The following is a 14,025-nucleotide window of genomic DNA, read 5'->3' on the forward strand; positions in this document are numbered from 1 at the left end:
TTACATTTAAAAGCAAATAATGCCTTCCCAATGGTTCCTCCCTCAGTCTTAACCCATTTCAGCATTAATTTAAAAGTCAATGCCCAAAGTCTTATCTGAGACAAGACTTGTCTCTTCTGCATATGAGCCTGTAAAATAAAAAACAAGTTAGCTACTTCCAAGAAACAATGTGGGTATAGGGATTGGTTAAATGCTCCCATTCCAAATGGGAGATATAGGCAAAAGCAAAGGTGCTACAGGTCCCATGCAAGTTTGAAACCTGGCAGGGCACTCATTAAATCTCAAAGCTCCAAAATAATCTCCTTTAACTTGTCTCTCACATTCAGGGCACACTGATGGAAGGAGTGGGCTCCCATGGTCTTGGGTAGTTCTACCACTGTGGATCTGCAGTGTACAGCTCCTGCAGCTGCTTTCACAGGCTGGTGTTGAATTCCTGCAACATTTCAAAGCACACGTGCAAGCTGCCAGTGGATCTACCATTCTAGGGTCTGAAGAACAGTGGTCCTCTTCTCACAGCTCCACTAGGCAGGACCCCAACATGCATTTCCCCTCTGCACTGCCCTAGCAGAGGTCCTCCATGAGGGTTCCACCCATGCACAGACTTCTGACTGAACATCCAGTTATTTCCATAGATCCACTGAAATCTAGGCAGAGATTCCCAAGGCTCAATCTTGTCTGAGCACCTGCCAGCCCAACACCTCATGGAAACCACCAAGTTTGGGGCTTCCACCCTCTGAAGCAGTGGCCTGAGCTGTACTTTGGCTGTTTTTAGCCATGGCTGGAGTTGGAATGGCTGGGATACCGGCACCAAGTCCCAAGGCTGCACAGAGTAGCTGGGCCTTGGCCCTAACCCACTAAAGCATTTTTCGCTCCTAGGTCTCCAGGCCTGTTATTTGAGGGACTGCCTTGAAGATCTCTAAAATTCCATGGAGACATTGTCCCCATTGTCTTGGTGATTTAACATTTGCTTCCTCATTACTTATGCAAATTTCTGCAGCTGGCTTGAATTCCTCCCCTGAAAATTTGTTTTTCTTTTCTACTACATGATCAACTGCAAGTTTTCCAAATTTTTACACTCTGCTTCCCCTTTGAACATAAGTTCCAAATTTAAGCCATCTCTTTGTGAATGCATATAACTCTATGCTTCTAGTAGAAGCCAGGTCACATCTTGAATGCTTTGCTTCTTAATAATTTCTTCCACCAGATACGCAAAATCATTTGTATCAAGTTCAAAGTCCCACAGATCTCCAGGGCAGAAGCCAAATGCCACCAGTCTCTTTGTTAAAGCATAGCTTGAGTAACCTTTACTCCAGTTCCCAGTAAGTTCCTTATCTCCATCTGAGAACACCTCAACCTGGACTTCATTGTTCATATCACTACCAGCATTTTGGTCAAAACCATTTAATAAGTCTCTAGGAAGTTCCAAACTTTACCATATCTACCTTTCTACTTCTGAGCCCTCCAAACTATTCCAACGTCTGTCTGTTACCCAGTTCCAAAGTTGCTTTCACATTTTTCAGGTTATCTTTATAGTACTACCCCACTCTCCTGGTATCAATTCTCTGTGTTAGTCAATTTTCACACTGCTATATGCTACCTGAGACTGGGTAATTTATGAAGAAAGAGGTTTTTAATTGACTCATAGTTCCAAATGGCTGGGGCAACCTCAGGAAACTTACAATCATGGCAGAAGGCAAAGGGGAAGCAAGCCAGCAGGTGAGAGAGGGAGCACAGGGGAAACTGTCACATTTTTTGGGGGGGGAATCTGTCACTTTCAAACTATCAGGTCACGTGACAACAATCTCACTATCACAAGGATGGCATGGGAGATATGGCCTCCCTGTTCCAATCACCTCACACCAGGTCCCTCCCTTGAAACATAGGGATTATAACTCAAGGTGAGATTTGGGTGGGGACACAGACTCAAACCATATCAGGGCCTAATGAAAGAATAGGGGATATAATGCATACTGCTTTTATCTGGCCACTCCTTTCATTCTTCAATGCCCATGATTAATTCAGGCCTGAGAAGAAGAGAGAAGGTACTCAGCACCCACTAGTTGACTGATTAGAGGTTATCAGGACTCATAATATTGACTGTCTTGTAATTAGCATGCATTTTCCCCCTTCCATGGAGCTACTGAAGACTAGACTTGTAATAAGTATTAGAAACATATTTTCAATTATATTATATATCCCACTAACAAGTGTTAGATTTATACATGGGAAAAAAGGGCACATTGATGAATATTAAGCAAACCTGATAATGTGTATTAGGAAGAGAAATGACAACAATGAAGGACAAAGTAGATACGATTTGCCTAGGAAAGGTGTGTCACGGATCAAACTAAAGTAGTAGAAATTGAAATCAAGAGGAGGATGTAAAATTGAAAGATTTTTATAAGAAGACATTGGCACAGTGAGATTTCTAGTTTGATGCAAGAGCTGAATTGTTACATTCAAAGAAAATATTGTTGTAAGTACATTGAGAAATTAATGCAATCCATATGGAAAAGTGTTCATTGCTAGTTAAGAACAAATAGATTTAACATAATCCCCAAAGAAGCCAAGGTGCCTTCCTTATTTAGAACATGATCATTTGATTTAATTTTTCCTTGATCTTATGTAATCTACTTACCATCTACTATAATGTCAAGGTTAAACAGTATGAGTGTTATGATGTTTTTGTTTTGTAATTAACAGTATGAAAAAGAACACTATATAATACATTTTGTGATTCTAGGAAGACTTTGAATAGTAAAAATTAATAAAAGGGCAATACATATTTAAAATAGAAACTGTAACCACATAATAATTATGTGATAATTAATTCTTCACATTATGCCATAAATATTTTTTGGGGGGGCGCTGTGGGGGACTGAGTCTTTCTCTATAGCTCAGGCTGGAGTGTAGTGGCATGAACTCAGCTCACTGCAACCTCCGCCTCCCGGGTTCAAGCAATTCTCCTGCCTCAGCCTCCTGAATAGCTGGATTACAGGCATGCACCACCACACCCGCCTAAATTTTGTATTTTTTGCAGAGACAGGATTTCACCACATTGGCTGGGCTGGTCTCCAACTCCTGACCTCAAGTGATCCATCTGCCTCGGCCTCCCAAAATGCTGGGATTACAGGCCTAAGCCACTATGCCAAGCCGTAAATATCTTTAACACTATCTAATTCTTACTTAAAAAAATGACTGAGTAGGGAAGATACTCTGCTTTACTGCCGTTATGAAGAAAATCAATTATTTGAAGTTCAGTGGAAGACACTTTTGTAAAAACCTTTTATTCTGTTGAAATAAATCATTAGGATATAATTTAAATTAATTGTTTTCCTGTTATTCACAAACTACTTATGCTCAACTTATATAGTTTATGATGTCAGCAAAAACTAAATTATATCCTTTAGTGTTCAGTTGGAAACCATTTTTTAAAAAATAACCTGACATCTCAAAGTAAAAATCTTCTTTTTCTAATGTAGGATAATTGCAGTTCATTATGAAAATGAAACAAACTGCTGACATTCTCATTTTGAGGAAAAACAATATGTGAGAACACATAATTCAATAAAATAATGAGTTTGAAAGAGGAAAGTTCTATAACCTTGTTACAAATTTTCTAGCAGAGTCATAAATAATCAAGTCAAAAGAGCTTACAAATATATAGAGTTCCATTGTGGCTAATAAACGTCCAAGAATCATTCAAATATATCAAAATATGATTATACTGCCTTTGAAAATGTGTAAAAAGTATTCATCTTTGTTTCTAGATGAAGAGTTTCACAGCTTAATTCATGTGTCTAAAATTATGTAAATGTAACCCAAGCACCCAATCTTTAATTTTAAGTTTATTATTTGCACGTTTCCTTCAGTAATTCTGAAGGAAAAATCAACAAGTTGCTATTAAGCTTGAATGAATTTACAGCCTGCTTTGAAAAATAATTCAAGACATTTATGGTCATATGACCTTTTCTTCAGTCTGGGTATGATCAATACTTGTGTTGCTTGCATAGAAGGTGCTATGTTTGCATTGTTTAGAATATGATGAATATGCATGCATTTTATCACTAGAAACATTATAGATCAAAACTTTGGAGAAGTCATGCTGTCCAATAAAATGCATTTCTCTTTGTAAATCATAACACAGATTTTGATTATAAATCAATGTGTATTATATTACTCCCTACTAGGCTCTTACCTGGACCAAACCTGCTATATTGAGGTCTAGATATTACCCATAGCTCAAAGAATGTATCTGTATTCTGAGCAAGTTCGACAGTATACTGAATTTAATAAATTATGAGGAGATCATATAAAACATTTATTTGGAAATCTGGTTATACTATAATTTATTTCATTATTATCCTAGAAATTATAAAATGTTTAATTAAGCCTAATTTTAATCACTATTATTACTTAATCAGAATATGCTTGAAATGTGGCATCCAATTTTGTAATTGATATACTATTTTTCTAGAGTTGTGATTTCTATTGAATTTTTATACTCACAAAATATGTTACTATTTTATGTCAATGTTTAGATCCAAAAACACATTATAAATTTTAAATTTTGCTTCAAGAAGGTATCTTAGTGTTAATGGCAATCTCTTTTGGTTTTTGTTTATTTAAATATGTATTTAGGAGCACATTGCTGTTTCCTGTAATAGCAAAAATCTGGAAACAATAATATCATCCAGAAACAGAGATATATATGAATACATTGGGACATAACACTGCATTGAAAATGAGTGAAATGTAACAACATGCTATTGCATGAATCTTTATAATATTGAATGGGAAAGAACAGTTTAATAATTATAATTTTATTTATTTTGAGTTTAAAATAACTAGTAATAAATAATATATATTCATAATGTGTATATATATTTATGAAAATGTGTGTATATGTGTTAATGAGAAAAACACATTTATACAGCAAGGTCATGATAAAAAATTCAGGATAATTAAGTAATAATTATTTTTTCAGTGAAAGAAAGTAGGATGATAAGATGGGCTACAAACACAGATAGGTTAAAGTCATTGTCACTGTTCTATGTTTCAAGTTGCATCATGGATTGGTTAATGACTACTTATATTATTACTACATATCATTAAAGATGACCATGCTGCAACGAATTATGGTGTGAAAATAGAAGCATTATAAATATTTTAGTTCTGTATCTCTGAATTATATAAATGAATCCCCCAAATCCAGATAATACAGAAAAGAACTTGAGAACTCTTGACTTAAAAATAACATTAATTGAGAAAACATATCAATTAAACCAGGACAAACAATTGGCAGGAGATCCTCAATATAAACCATATTCCTAAGAAGATTCATTATTTGAGTACTGGAGAAAATAAAACAGCATTATAACCAAAATATTGATTTAAAAACAAGAGCTTTGAAATTCTTAGGAGACTGAGAAAACCAATTTCCTCTAGGAGAAAAAGGTATGTTCATGAATTGCTACTCTGATGACTATCATTGTGGAAAATAGTTTGACATAACTAGTAGATGGATATTATTTGATCTGTACTTCTTTGACCCAAAGACTCCATTTTTAAGCATATATAAGGTAGAATAGAAGTCTTAAATTGGTGTTTATGCCCCTGAGATTGTGAGAAGACACTCCAAAATGTAGCCAGGCTGAAGTACATACACATGCATACACAAACACATTGATACATATTGACAGAAATTCAACTTTCCTGCATAATTCAGTTCTAAAATCTATCAGCCTGAGAAAGAGTCAAGATTATTTTCTCTGTGACACTTGTTTTATATTTTCTCTTCCCTTTTATATTTACAATTTGCCCTTTGACAATAGACAGTTTTCCATTTAGAAAAGAAAGACACATTCCTTATCCACCTGCCATCTTACCATGGTGCGTTGCCAAGCACCAAACAAAGTGACAATGGAAAGATGGTTTTCAGAGAAGTTTCCTTTAATGTTAACTCAGGAAACCCAAAACTTTTCTTATATATTAGATTGGTGCAAAAGTAATTGCATTTTATGCCAATTACTTTTGCACCAACCTATTACATGTTTCCTTTTGAAAATAAAATGAAGCTAAGCTAATAATGGTTAGTAAAGCTATTTTTTGTTTGTGTTTTATATGTCACATATATCAAAGAAAATCAAATGCCTCAAGATTGACTAGATGAAATGTGCATAAAAAAATTGTATTTGATGTCTTTCATATCTGTGTGCATTAGCATCATTAAATATTCATCCCAATACATCATTTACTTATTGAGTTTACTCCAGGTTATGCTATTATATCACGTAAACACCAGCTCTCTGTTGGCTTCAATAGCATGTGTGTGTGTCTCTCTTTTACTCTCTCTCTCTCTTTCTTGGCCTGTTGATTGACTTGCTGCAGGTGCAGCTACACATTACATCCCTTCTTTAGTCCAGATCGAGACTGAATAAATTCTTACAATTCATATATGTCATTACTATGCCAGAGGGGGGGAAAAACCAAGAGAGTGTATGAAACATTTCAATGACCCTTAAAACTTCTGTTTTGCCATGGCTTACCTTGTGCTGTTGACTTTTCATCAGTCCAAGCAAAATTCACAGCCCAAGTTCAATAGTAACGGCATAGGAAAGCACAGAAAGTCACAAATCAGCAGGCAGGAATAGATAACCTTTATGGGGACAGCAGTAAATAACTTGGAAAAACAATACACTTACCACATTTTAAAATTGTATCTTTAAGTTGTTTAATAATTTTTATTTACTATTAACAAACAATATAATTAAGTCGTAGCTGCAGGACAATTTAGTGATTAGCATTATATATTTAATTTCAGTAAAATATGTGAAATATTGAATATGAGATACGGTTTTTATTGAGATAGTGATTATTCCCCAAAGCTGTAAAAATGTAGCTATTAATGAATACATACACATTTACTAAAGGAAATCCATGCCTTATGCACTTTGTTTGATTAAACAACTGTAATTCCATCTATATATTACATTGCATTATTATAACTGAAGAAAAAATCGTATAGGCTTATATTTTGATTTTATAATATCATATAATAGATAATTATATTATGATTACATGCTGTTAATTTTGGCCTTAAAGCTCTGTCTGACTTTCCTCTAAATGTTTTGTTTTCTCTGGGGTTTCCCTAAGAATCTCTCAAATGACAGGCAATATGTACAACCTCCCTTACCTAAACTGAACCATGTAAATTCTACCTCACTTAATCATACATTATTTATTCCATGCTATACATATTTCAGTATTCTATTCCTATGTATCCAAAATGTAAGTAGCTGCTGTTCTTTTTTATCTTAGTCCCATGGGCACAGATACATAATGATTTTTATTATCCACTCCCTGTCTACTGTTTTAAGAGGATACTTCTCAATAGGTCATTGGGACAGGTATACAGTCTCTTCTTTTCTTATCTAAACACATGGTTTCTTCATTTGGGTTCCCAGATGCACATCCTGAGACAAAGATTCTAGAAAAAGATGTTTGTGCTTTTAGGTGAGAATTGTCAGTAGGAGAATGTGAAAGTGATTTAGAGAAGGGAAACATCTGATAGACGGCACATAAACTTAGACAGCCACCATAATAGGTAACTGAAGTTCAATCCTGGTAAAATTTAATCAGTCAAAGACCACAGGGACAATCGGTAATGTGACAAAATGACATTATTGAGTCTATGCAGTAAAAGAAGGAACTTGGGAGGAACCAAGAAGAACTGTTAAAGAAGAGGGGCACTGAAGCATCTTATGTAAGATTTGGGTTCTACTGAAGGATTCTGAGTAACATCTAAAAGAAGCAGAGATCAACCAGTTCGGAAATGGTTGCCATTTTCAAAGCAGGAATTAAGTAGTGACTATAGATGAGAGTAAATTGGGTGCTGGCTTGTCATTGGTAAGAAACAAGTAGTCACTAAAAGAGGTAATTTTTTAGTCTCAGATATGTTTTACTTTCTCTTTTGATTTAGTGAAGAAACTCTGAAAAATGGTACAACACATATCTGAAAATTTTTTAACTCCTCTAAGGGACCAGTGAACTGGAGTTATAGACCAACTCCTCTGAACCATTAGGTGAAAGGTGGCTGTGGAGGGTAATAATACCCACCTAACCCTCAACTAACCATCCCCATCTCCACATTTTAAAAATCCTTCAGACATAAAAATTCAGATACAAGCAATCTGAAGTTTGCAAGAGACACTGAAAATGTCAGTAAAATAGTGACAGCATCTGTGAGGTGTATACATACACAAGTGTGTATGGGGAGTATAAATGGATAGGATGCTTTAGAAAATTGTTTGCCAGGTTCAAACCTGAATATACATGTACACAATGATTCATTAATTCCAAAACTAGTCATAGAGACACAGAAATGTGTATATATGTATACAAAAATGTATAAGAATTGCAAAAGGGTGTAATTTTCAATAGCAAAATTTGAAAACAACCAGAAAATTGATTTTTAAAATATTGTGGTATAGTTATACATCATAACAGCACACTACAATGCAAATAAACTACTGCTTTAAGCAACATAAATGAATCTTACAAAGAAAATATTGTGTGAAAATGGCAAAACAGAAAATAATACGTACTGAATGATTTCATTCTTATAAAGTTAAAAAGTGGCAAAAATTATCAACAGGAACATAAATAGGATTCGGGAGGAAGTGGGTAGTGAGGAGGGAGAGACATGAGGTAGAAAACTTACAAAGTGTTTTCTATCTTCTATTTCTAGACCCGGATCTGCCCACTTCGTGATAATTAATTGAATCATATACATGCAGTTTTCTGTATGAATGTTATACTAAAAGGTTTACCAATAGACACATTGCAGTAATTTGTCCACATTCTTCTTTTACATAGCTCTCATTTAGCCTAGATTTGTAAAAATTGGAGTTGTTTTTTTTTTTAACTCCAACCTTTCCAATAATAGGTGACAATTAAGGAAAAGTATATTTGTCCTGTGAAACAAACCACTGGCTCCAAAAAAACAGTATCAAGGTCTCAAGTTGCAGGAGAGATAGAAGGCATTTAATTTTACACTCATGCCTTTCTGCAACATAGTTTTCATCCGTATTGAGGTTCATTTTTGAATTCCATATATTTAGCTTCTTTCTCTAAATTTACATTGTTTCTGAACTTGGGTTAAAAGGATTTTCTTTTAGACCCACTCAAGCCTCAGTTTTGCACATGAATGATACTTACAAGTTGATCGTCAACCATCTGAAGGCTTTGAGGCTTTGGTTCTTGCTAATAGGCTTGAAATGGATACAACTATTTTCTTTGATATTGGCTTATTGCAGACAGAAATGGCAAGTAGCTTTCCAATGCTCATTCCCCTCATCTTTGTTTGTATAAGAACCCCAATATCCCACTTAACACATTGATACTTAAAAAGGAATTACGCTTTGCTGCCCACAATTAAAACTCCTGTGTGATGAAAATAGACATAAAGTTCAATCCTAGCTAATACACTCTAAGTAAAAGATTCATGTGGGAATCTCAGGAATGCACCTTTTAGGAGATAAAACTGAGCTTTCTTTCTTTTCTTCCTCCTTCTTACTGTCTGGAGTGTACATAATAGTAGGACCTGTGGTAACCACGCTTAAGAAAATCACAAGTAATAGACAAAAGGAGCCTGGGTTCTGACAATTTCACACAGCCCTATGCCAAGCATGGACTAGTATTTTCATTCACAAGACAAAAAATCCTTTCAGGTTTAAGACATTATGGTTAAATATCTGTACTTGTAAGCGAGTATGTACATTCCATGATTTATATTCTTGTAAATGGCATGATTCTTAGACCTTCTTCTTATTAGTAATTAATAGAATTGTTTAGGTTTACAGCATGATAAAAATTCAGTAATTTAGGTCCTAGCAAAAGTAAAATAAAAAATAAACTTTGTGAAAGATCAGATAAACCACATTTTCTAACTCTCACAATTTTCTTCTTATTGATTATTTAATTCTCAAAATTTCTTTCAGGTTTTAATCAGTTGTTACCTAATCTATTATCTTATTTTTCTCCATGGAAAATGCCCAATTTCTGTATTTTTTTTCTGAATACTACTAGCACTTTAAAAAAAAAGTTCTAATTATATACTAAATATTACCCCATACTCTTAATTAAATTGAAAGCACCTTGAAGATAAGAATTATCACTTTTAAATATCCCTACAGTACAATTCATAAAGTGTTCCATTAAAAAAGATAAAAAAGGAATGTATTTAAATTGTATCGTTTTGACATAATAAGTCTTATTTTGAAAATCAAGAAATCTGCACAGTCTAGCCGTTCCTGTGTTTAATTGCTCTTAGAGGGATTTTTAAAACTTGAGTCTTAAAGAAGACAAAGTATAAACATACATCTTTATAAACACACAAGAATTTATTAAAATGATTGAACCTCTACTTGTTGAAAGAATTATATACAACTTATAAAATATGTTCATGAATGACAGTGTAAAAAATCTGCAATGGGTATGATGTTGGGCTCTGGTTCCTCAGTAAGGGAACGTCCAAGATGTTTAATCAGTGCAGCTATGAAAATATTTGTGTTCTTGAGTGAATTAAGTTTTTCTATCCTTCACTGATTTGGTTCCATAGTATTTTCCAGTTCTGTAACCCTTAGTTATATGCTTTATACCATTGCCTTTTAATTTCTACAGAAATACTAGTTGATTTTTAGTTGATTTTTAGTTGATTTATTCAGAAGCCCATGCTTTCAGTATGTAATGCCACATGTTCTCTATGGCTATAATGTATTGTCACTATTCTCAGTTTAACTAAATTGAATCTTTCACATCTGTATTCTCTTTGATCCTTTGCTGGGGTAGCTACATGTTTGTTCTGTGGGATCACTTTCCTTTTTATGATACATTGTGGGTACAAAGTTTAAAATCTTTCAAAAATGGAGAATGAACATAAAACAGATTTTGCCATGCCAAGGACTTCCTGTGCCATGCCATTACGTGTCTCTCAGAAGCAGTATCTAAGGAAGATCTCAGAGCCTTGTTGTTTAAATGCACCATGCTGACCTGGCACAGTGGTCAGGCATGTAATCCCAGCACTGAGAGGCTGAGGCGGATGGATCACCTGAGGTCAGGAGTTTGAGACCAGCCTGGACAACATGGCAAAAACCTGTCTCTACTAAAAATAGGAAAAATTAGCTTGGCGTGGCGGCACATGCTTGTAATCCCTGTTAATCAGGAAGCTGAGGCAGGAGAATTTCTTGAACCCGGGATCCGGAGGTTGCAGTGAGCAGAGATCTTGCCACTGCACTCCAGCCAGAGCAACAGAGCAAACTCCATCTCAATAAATAAATAAATAAATATAAAAATAAATACTCCATGTCTATATCATAAGTACCATATTGCATGAATTATCTTAATTAAAGTCTTGCTGATCCTGACATAGAACGTAAGGGTGGAAAATCAAAGGCAACTAAAATAATTTCTAAAATTATATGAAATATTTTTGTGAAGTCTAAAAACATGAACCTCTTAGCTTACTGTTATTCATGCTTATTATGTACTTTCATAACAAGTATAACGATTCTAATTTACTTTCAGCAATTTTGACTTATTCAATTTTAATATCAGTAATGGATGTGACAAAATTCTGATAAGTGTAAGCCTAGACATCAATTCCTTACCACAAGTCTTATTTGGTAGTAAAACTATAGCACATATTCTACAACCCTACTATTCAACAGATAAATGCTGTACTAGATAATTGGTAAATGTAATGAAAATAAAATTATTATATTCTGTACCTTGTTTTATATTTCAATGAGTATATACTTTAATACCAATTTGTAAAACCCAAAAACATTTTGTAGCTTTCTGCACAGCTGTATAAATATAAAAATGATAGTCCTAGAAGAAACACATTACAGTTTAATAATGTAACTCATATATTATGAAACATTATTATATAAAATTCTGAGTACAGGAAATACAGTTGGTTTCAATAAGAAGTGTATAGAATATATTTTGATTTGATCAACATAACTTGTCTTATTCAAGACAGACATGATTTGCTTAAATAAAACCTATTCTTTATTTAAAAAATTCAATACTATGTAGCAAAAAATAAACAAAAAAGAAATGCTAAGTTTAAATTTATCAATGTGGCTAGGCACAGTGGCTCACACCTGTAATCCCAGCACTTTTGGGGGCCGAGGTGGGTGGATGACCTGAGGTTAGGGGTTTGAGACCAGCCTGACCAACATAGGGAAGCCCTGTCTCTACTAAAAATTACAAAAATTAGCCAGGCATGGTGGCACATGCCTGTAATTCCAGCTACTCGGGAGGCTGAGGCAGGAGAATCACTTGAACCTGGAAGGTGGAATTGCAGTGAGCCGAGATCATGCCATTGCACTCCAGCCTGGGCGACAGAGCAAGACTCTGTTTTGTTTTGTTTTTAAATCATGAATGTGAATATCCTCACAAAAGGTAAACTTCGAAAACTTGTCTTACATCTTTACACAACATTAATATAAATTAAGAAAATTGCAGATGTTACATTGAATAATTGAAATGGAGCCTCACAATAGTGAAGCAATAAAAGAACTCCTCTTAGAAGGCCCCTTGAAAATTTACATATTTCTACCTCTTGAGAAGCCGTGATTTATTGGTGTTCTAGAGCTGCCATTTCTTTTGATTTCAAGGGCAAGAGGAAGTATTCAAATGTGTAGAAATCTCTGAGGAGATTCATGATTTCCTACACATTAGTCAGGATAATTACTAAATTTGCTTATTTTTGCATAGTCACAAACTGCACCTAAGCATGGTGCCTCAGACAGGACATAATTTATTTCTCTCTAATGTGGCCAATCAATATGGATAGGGAATCTCTGTTACACAAAGACCCAGGGATCTGGGCCAGCAGGGCAGCTCTACCTTACACACCTAAAAGTAAGAGGGCTCCAATCATGCCCAGATGCATGCAGGTGGAGAAACAGAGAAGGGAATGACATGTGCAAATATTATTTTAAAACATAAGATAGAAGTTGCTGAACTTCTGCCCATGTCCACATGGTAGGCAAATAGTGACCCAGCCATGCCTGAGTGGAATACAGGCTGAGCATGTAGTCTCTAGCTGGACAGGTGTGTGCAGGGAAGAGCAGAGCAAAGACTTGAGTGAAAGGTTGGAAACATCTGTCAAGGCAGACAAAGGGAGCATAAGAACTCACTCACGATCATGAGACAGACAAGGGAGAAATCCATGACCATGATCCACATGACTGTTTCCTCAGAGTAATGAAAAACTAAGGGCATGAGAAAAATATCTTTTTCTTTATAATCTATTATACACTTAATGAAATGAGGATATCTGGTGTGTAAACACTGATGTCAGTGATGATGAAGCCTTAAGACCAAATTTTATTTTGCAAAAATCATTTTAATTGTTAATTCAGAAATATTTATTAACATGCTAACCAACACTATTACATACTGGTTGGGAGCCTGAACCCAGCAGCCAGACTACCAAGAGCCAAAACCAATTCAGTGACTACCAGTATGGGCCTAAGAAAAATAGTTACCCTCTCTGTGTCTCAGTGTCTTCACCTGTTAAATAATGGTATTCATAATAAATGTCACAGAATTATAAAAATGAGCAATAAATTACAAGTTTGTCATTTAGAATCATATCTAGTACATAATACTCATTCATATTCAAAAACTCCAATCTGTAATCGTCCTTGCTATTCTTATTTCCTTTTTTTCTTATTATTATCCAAATAATTGGGAAAGATGACTTTACTACTGACAAATTAAGAGAGCACACATTCTAATTTATCTTACTGGCAGCAGTACTTTTTGACTTTTACTCAAAATCTCCTTTTCTATTTTGCTTTAAAATGAAAGCCATGCATTTTTGAGATATATATGACGATTTGGTGTAAACATCTCATGTAAACCTATTGCCACATTCACATGAAAAAAATGCATAGAAAATTGACTCTATAATATCGTTGTATTAGAACTACATTTTTACCAACTGAA

This window comes from Macaca thibetana, chromosome 1 (assembly GCF_024542745.1).
Source record: "Macaca thibetana thibetana isolate TM-01 chromosome 1, ASM2454274v1, whole genome shotgun sequence".
NCBI classification, from domain to species: Eukaryota; Metazoa; Chordata; class Mammalia; order Primates; family Cercopithecidae; genus Macaca; species Macaca thibetana.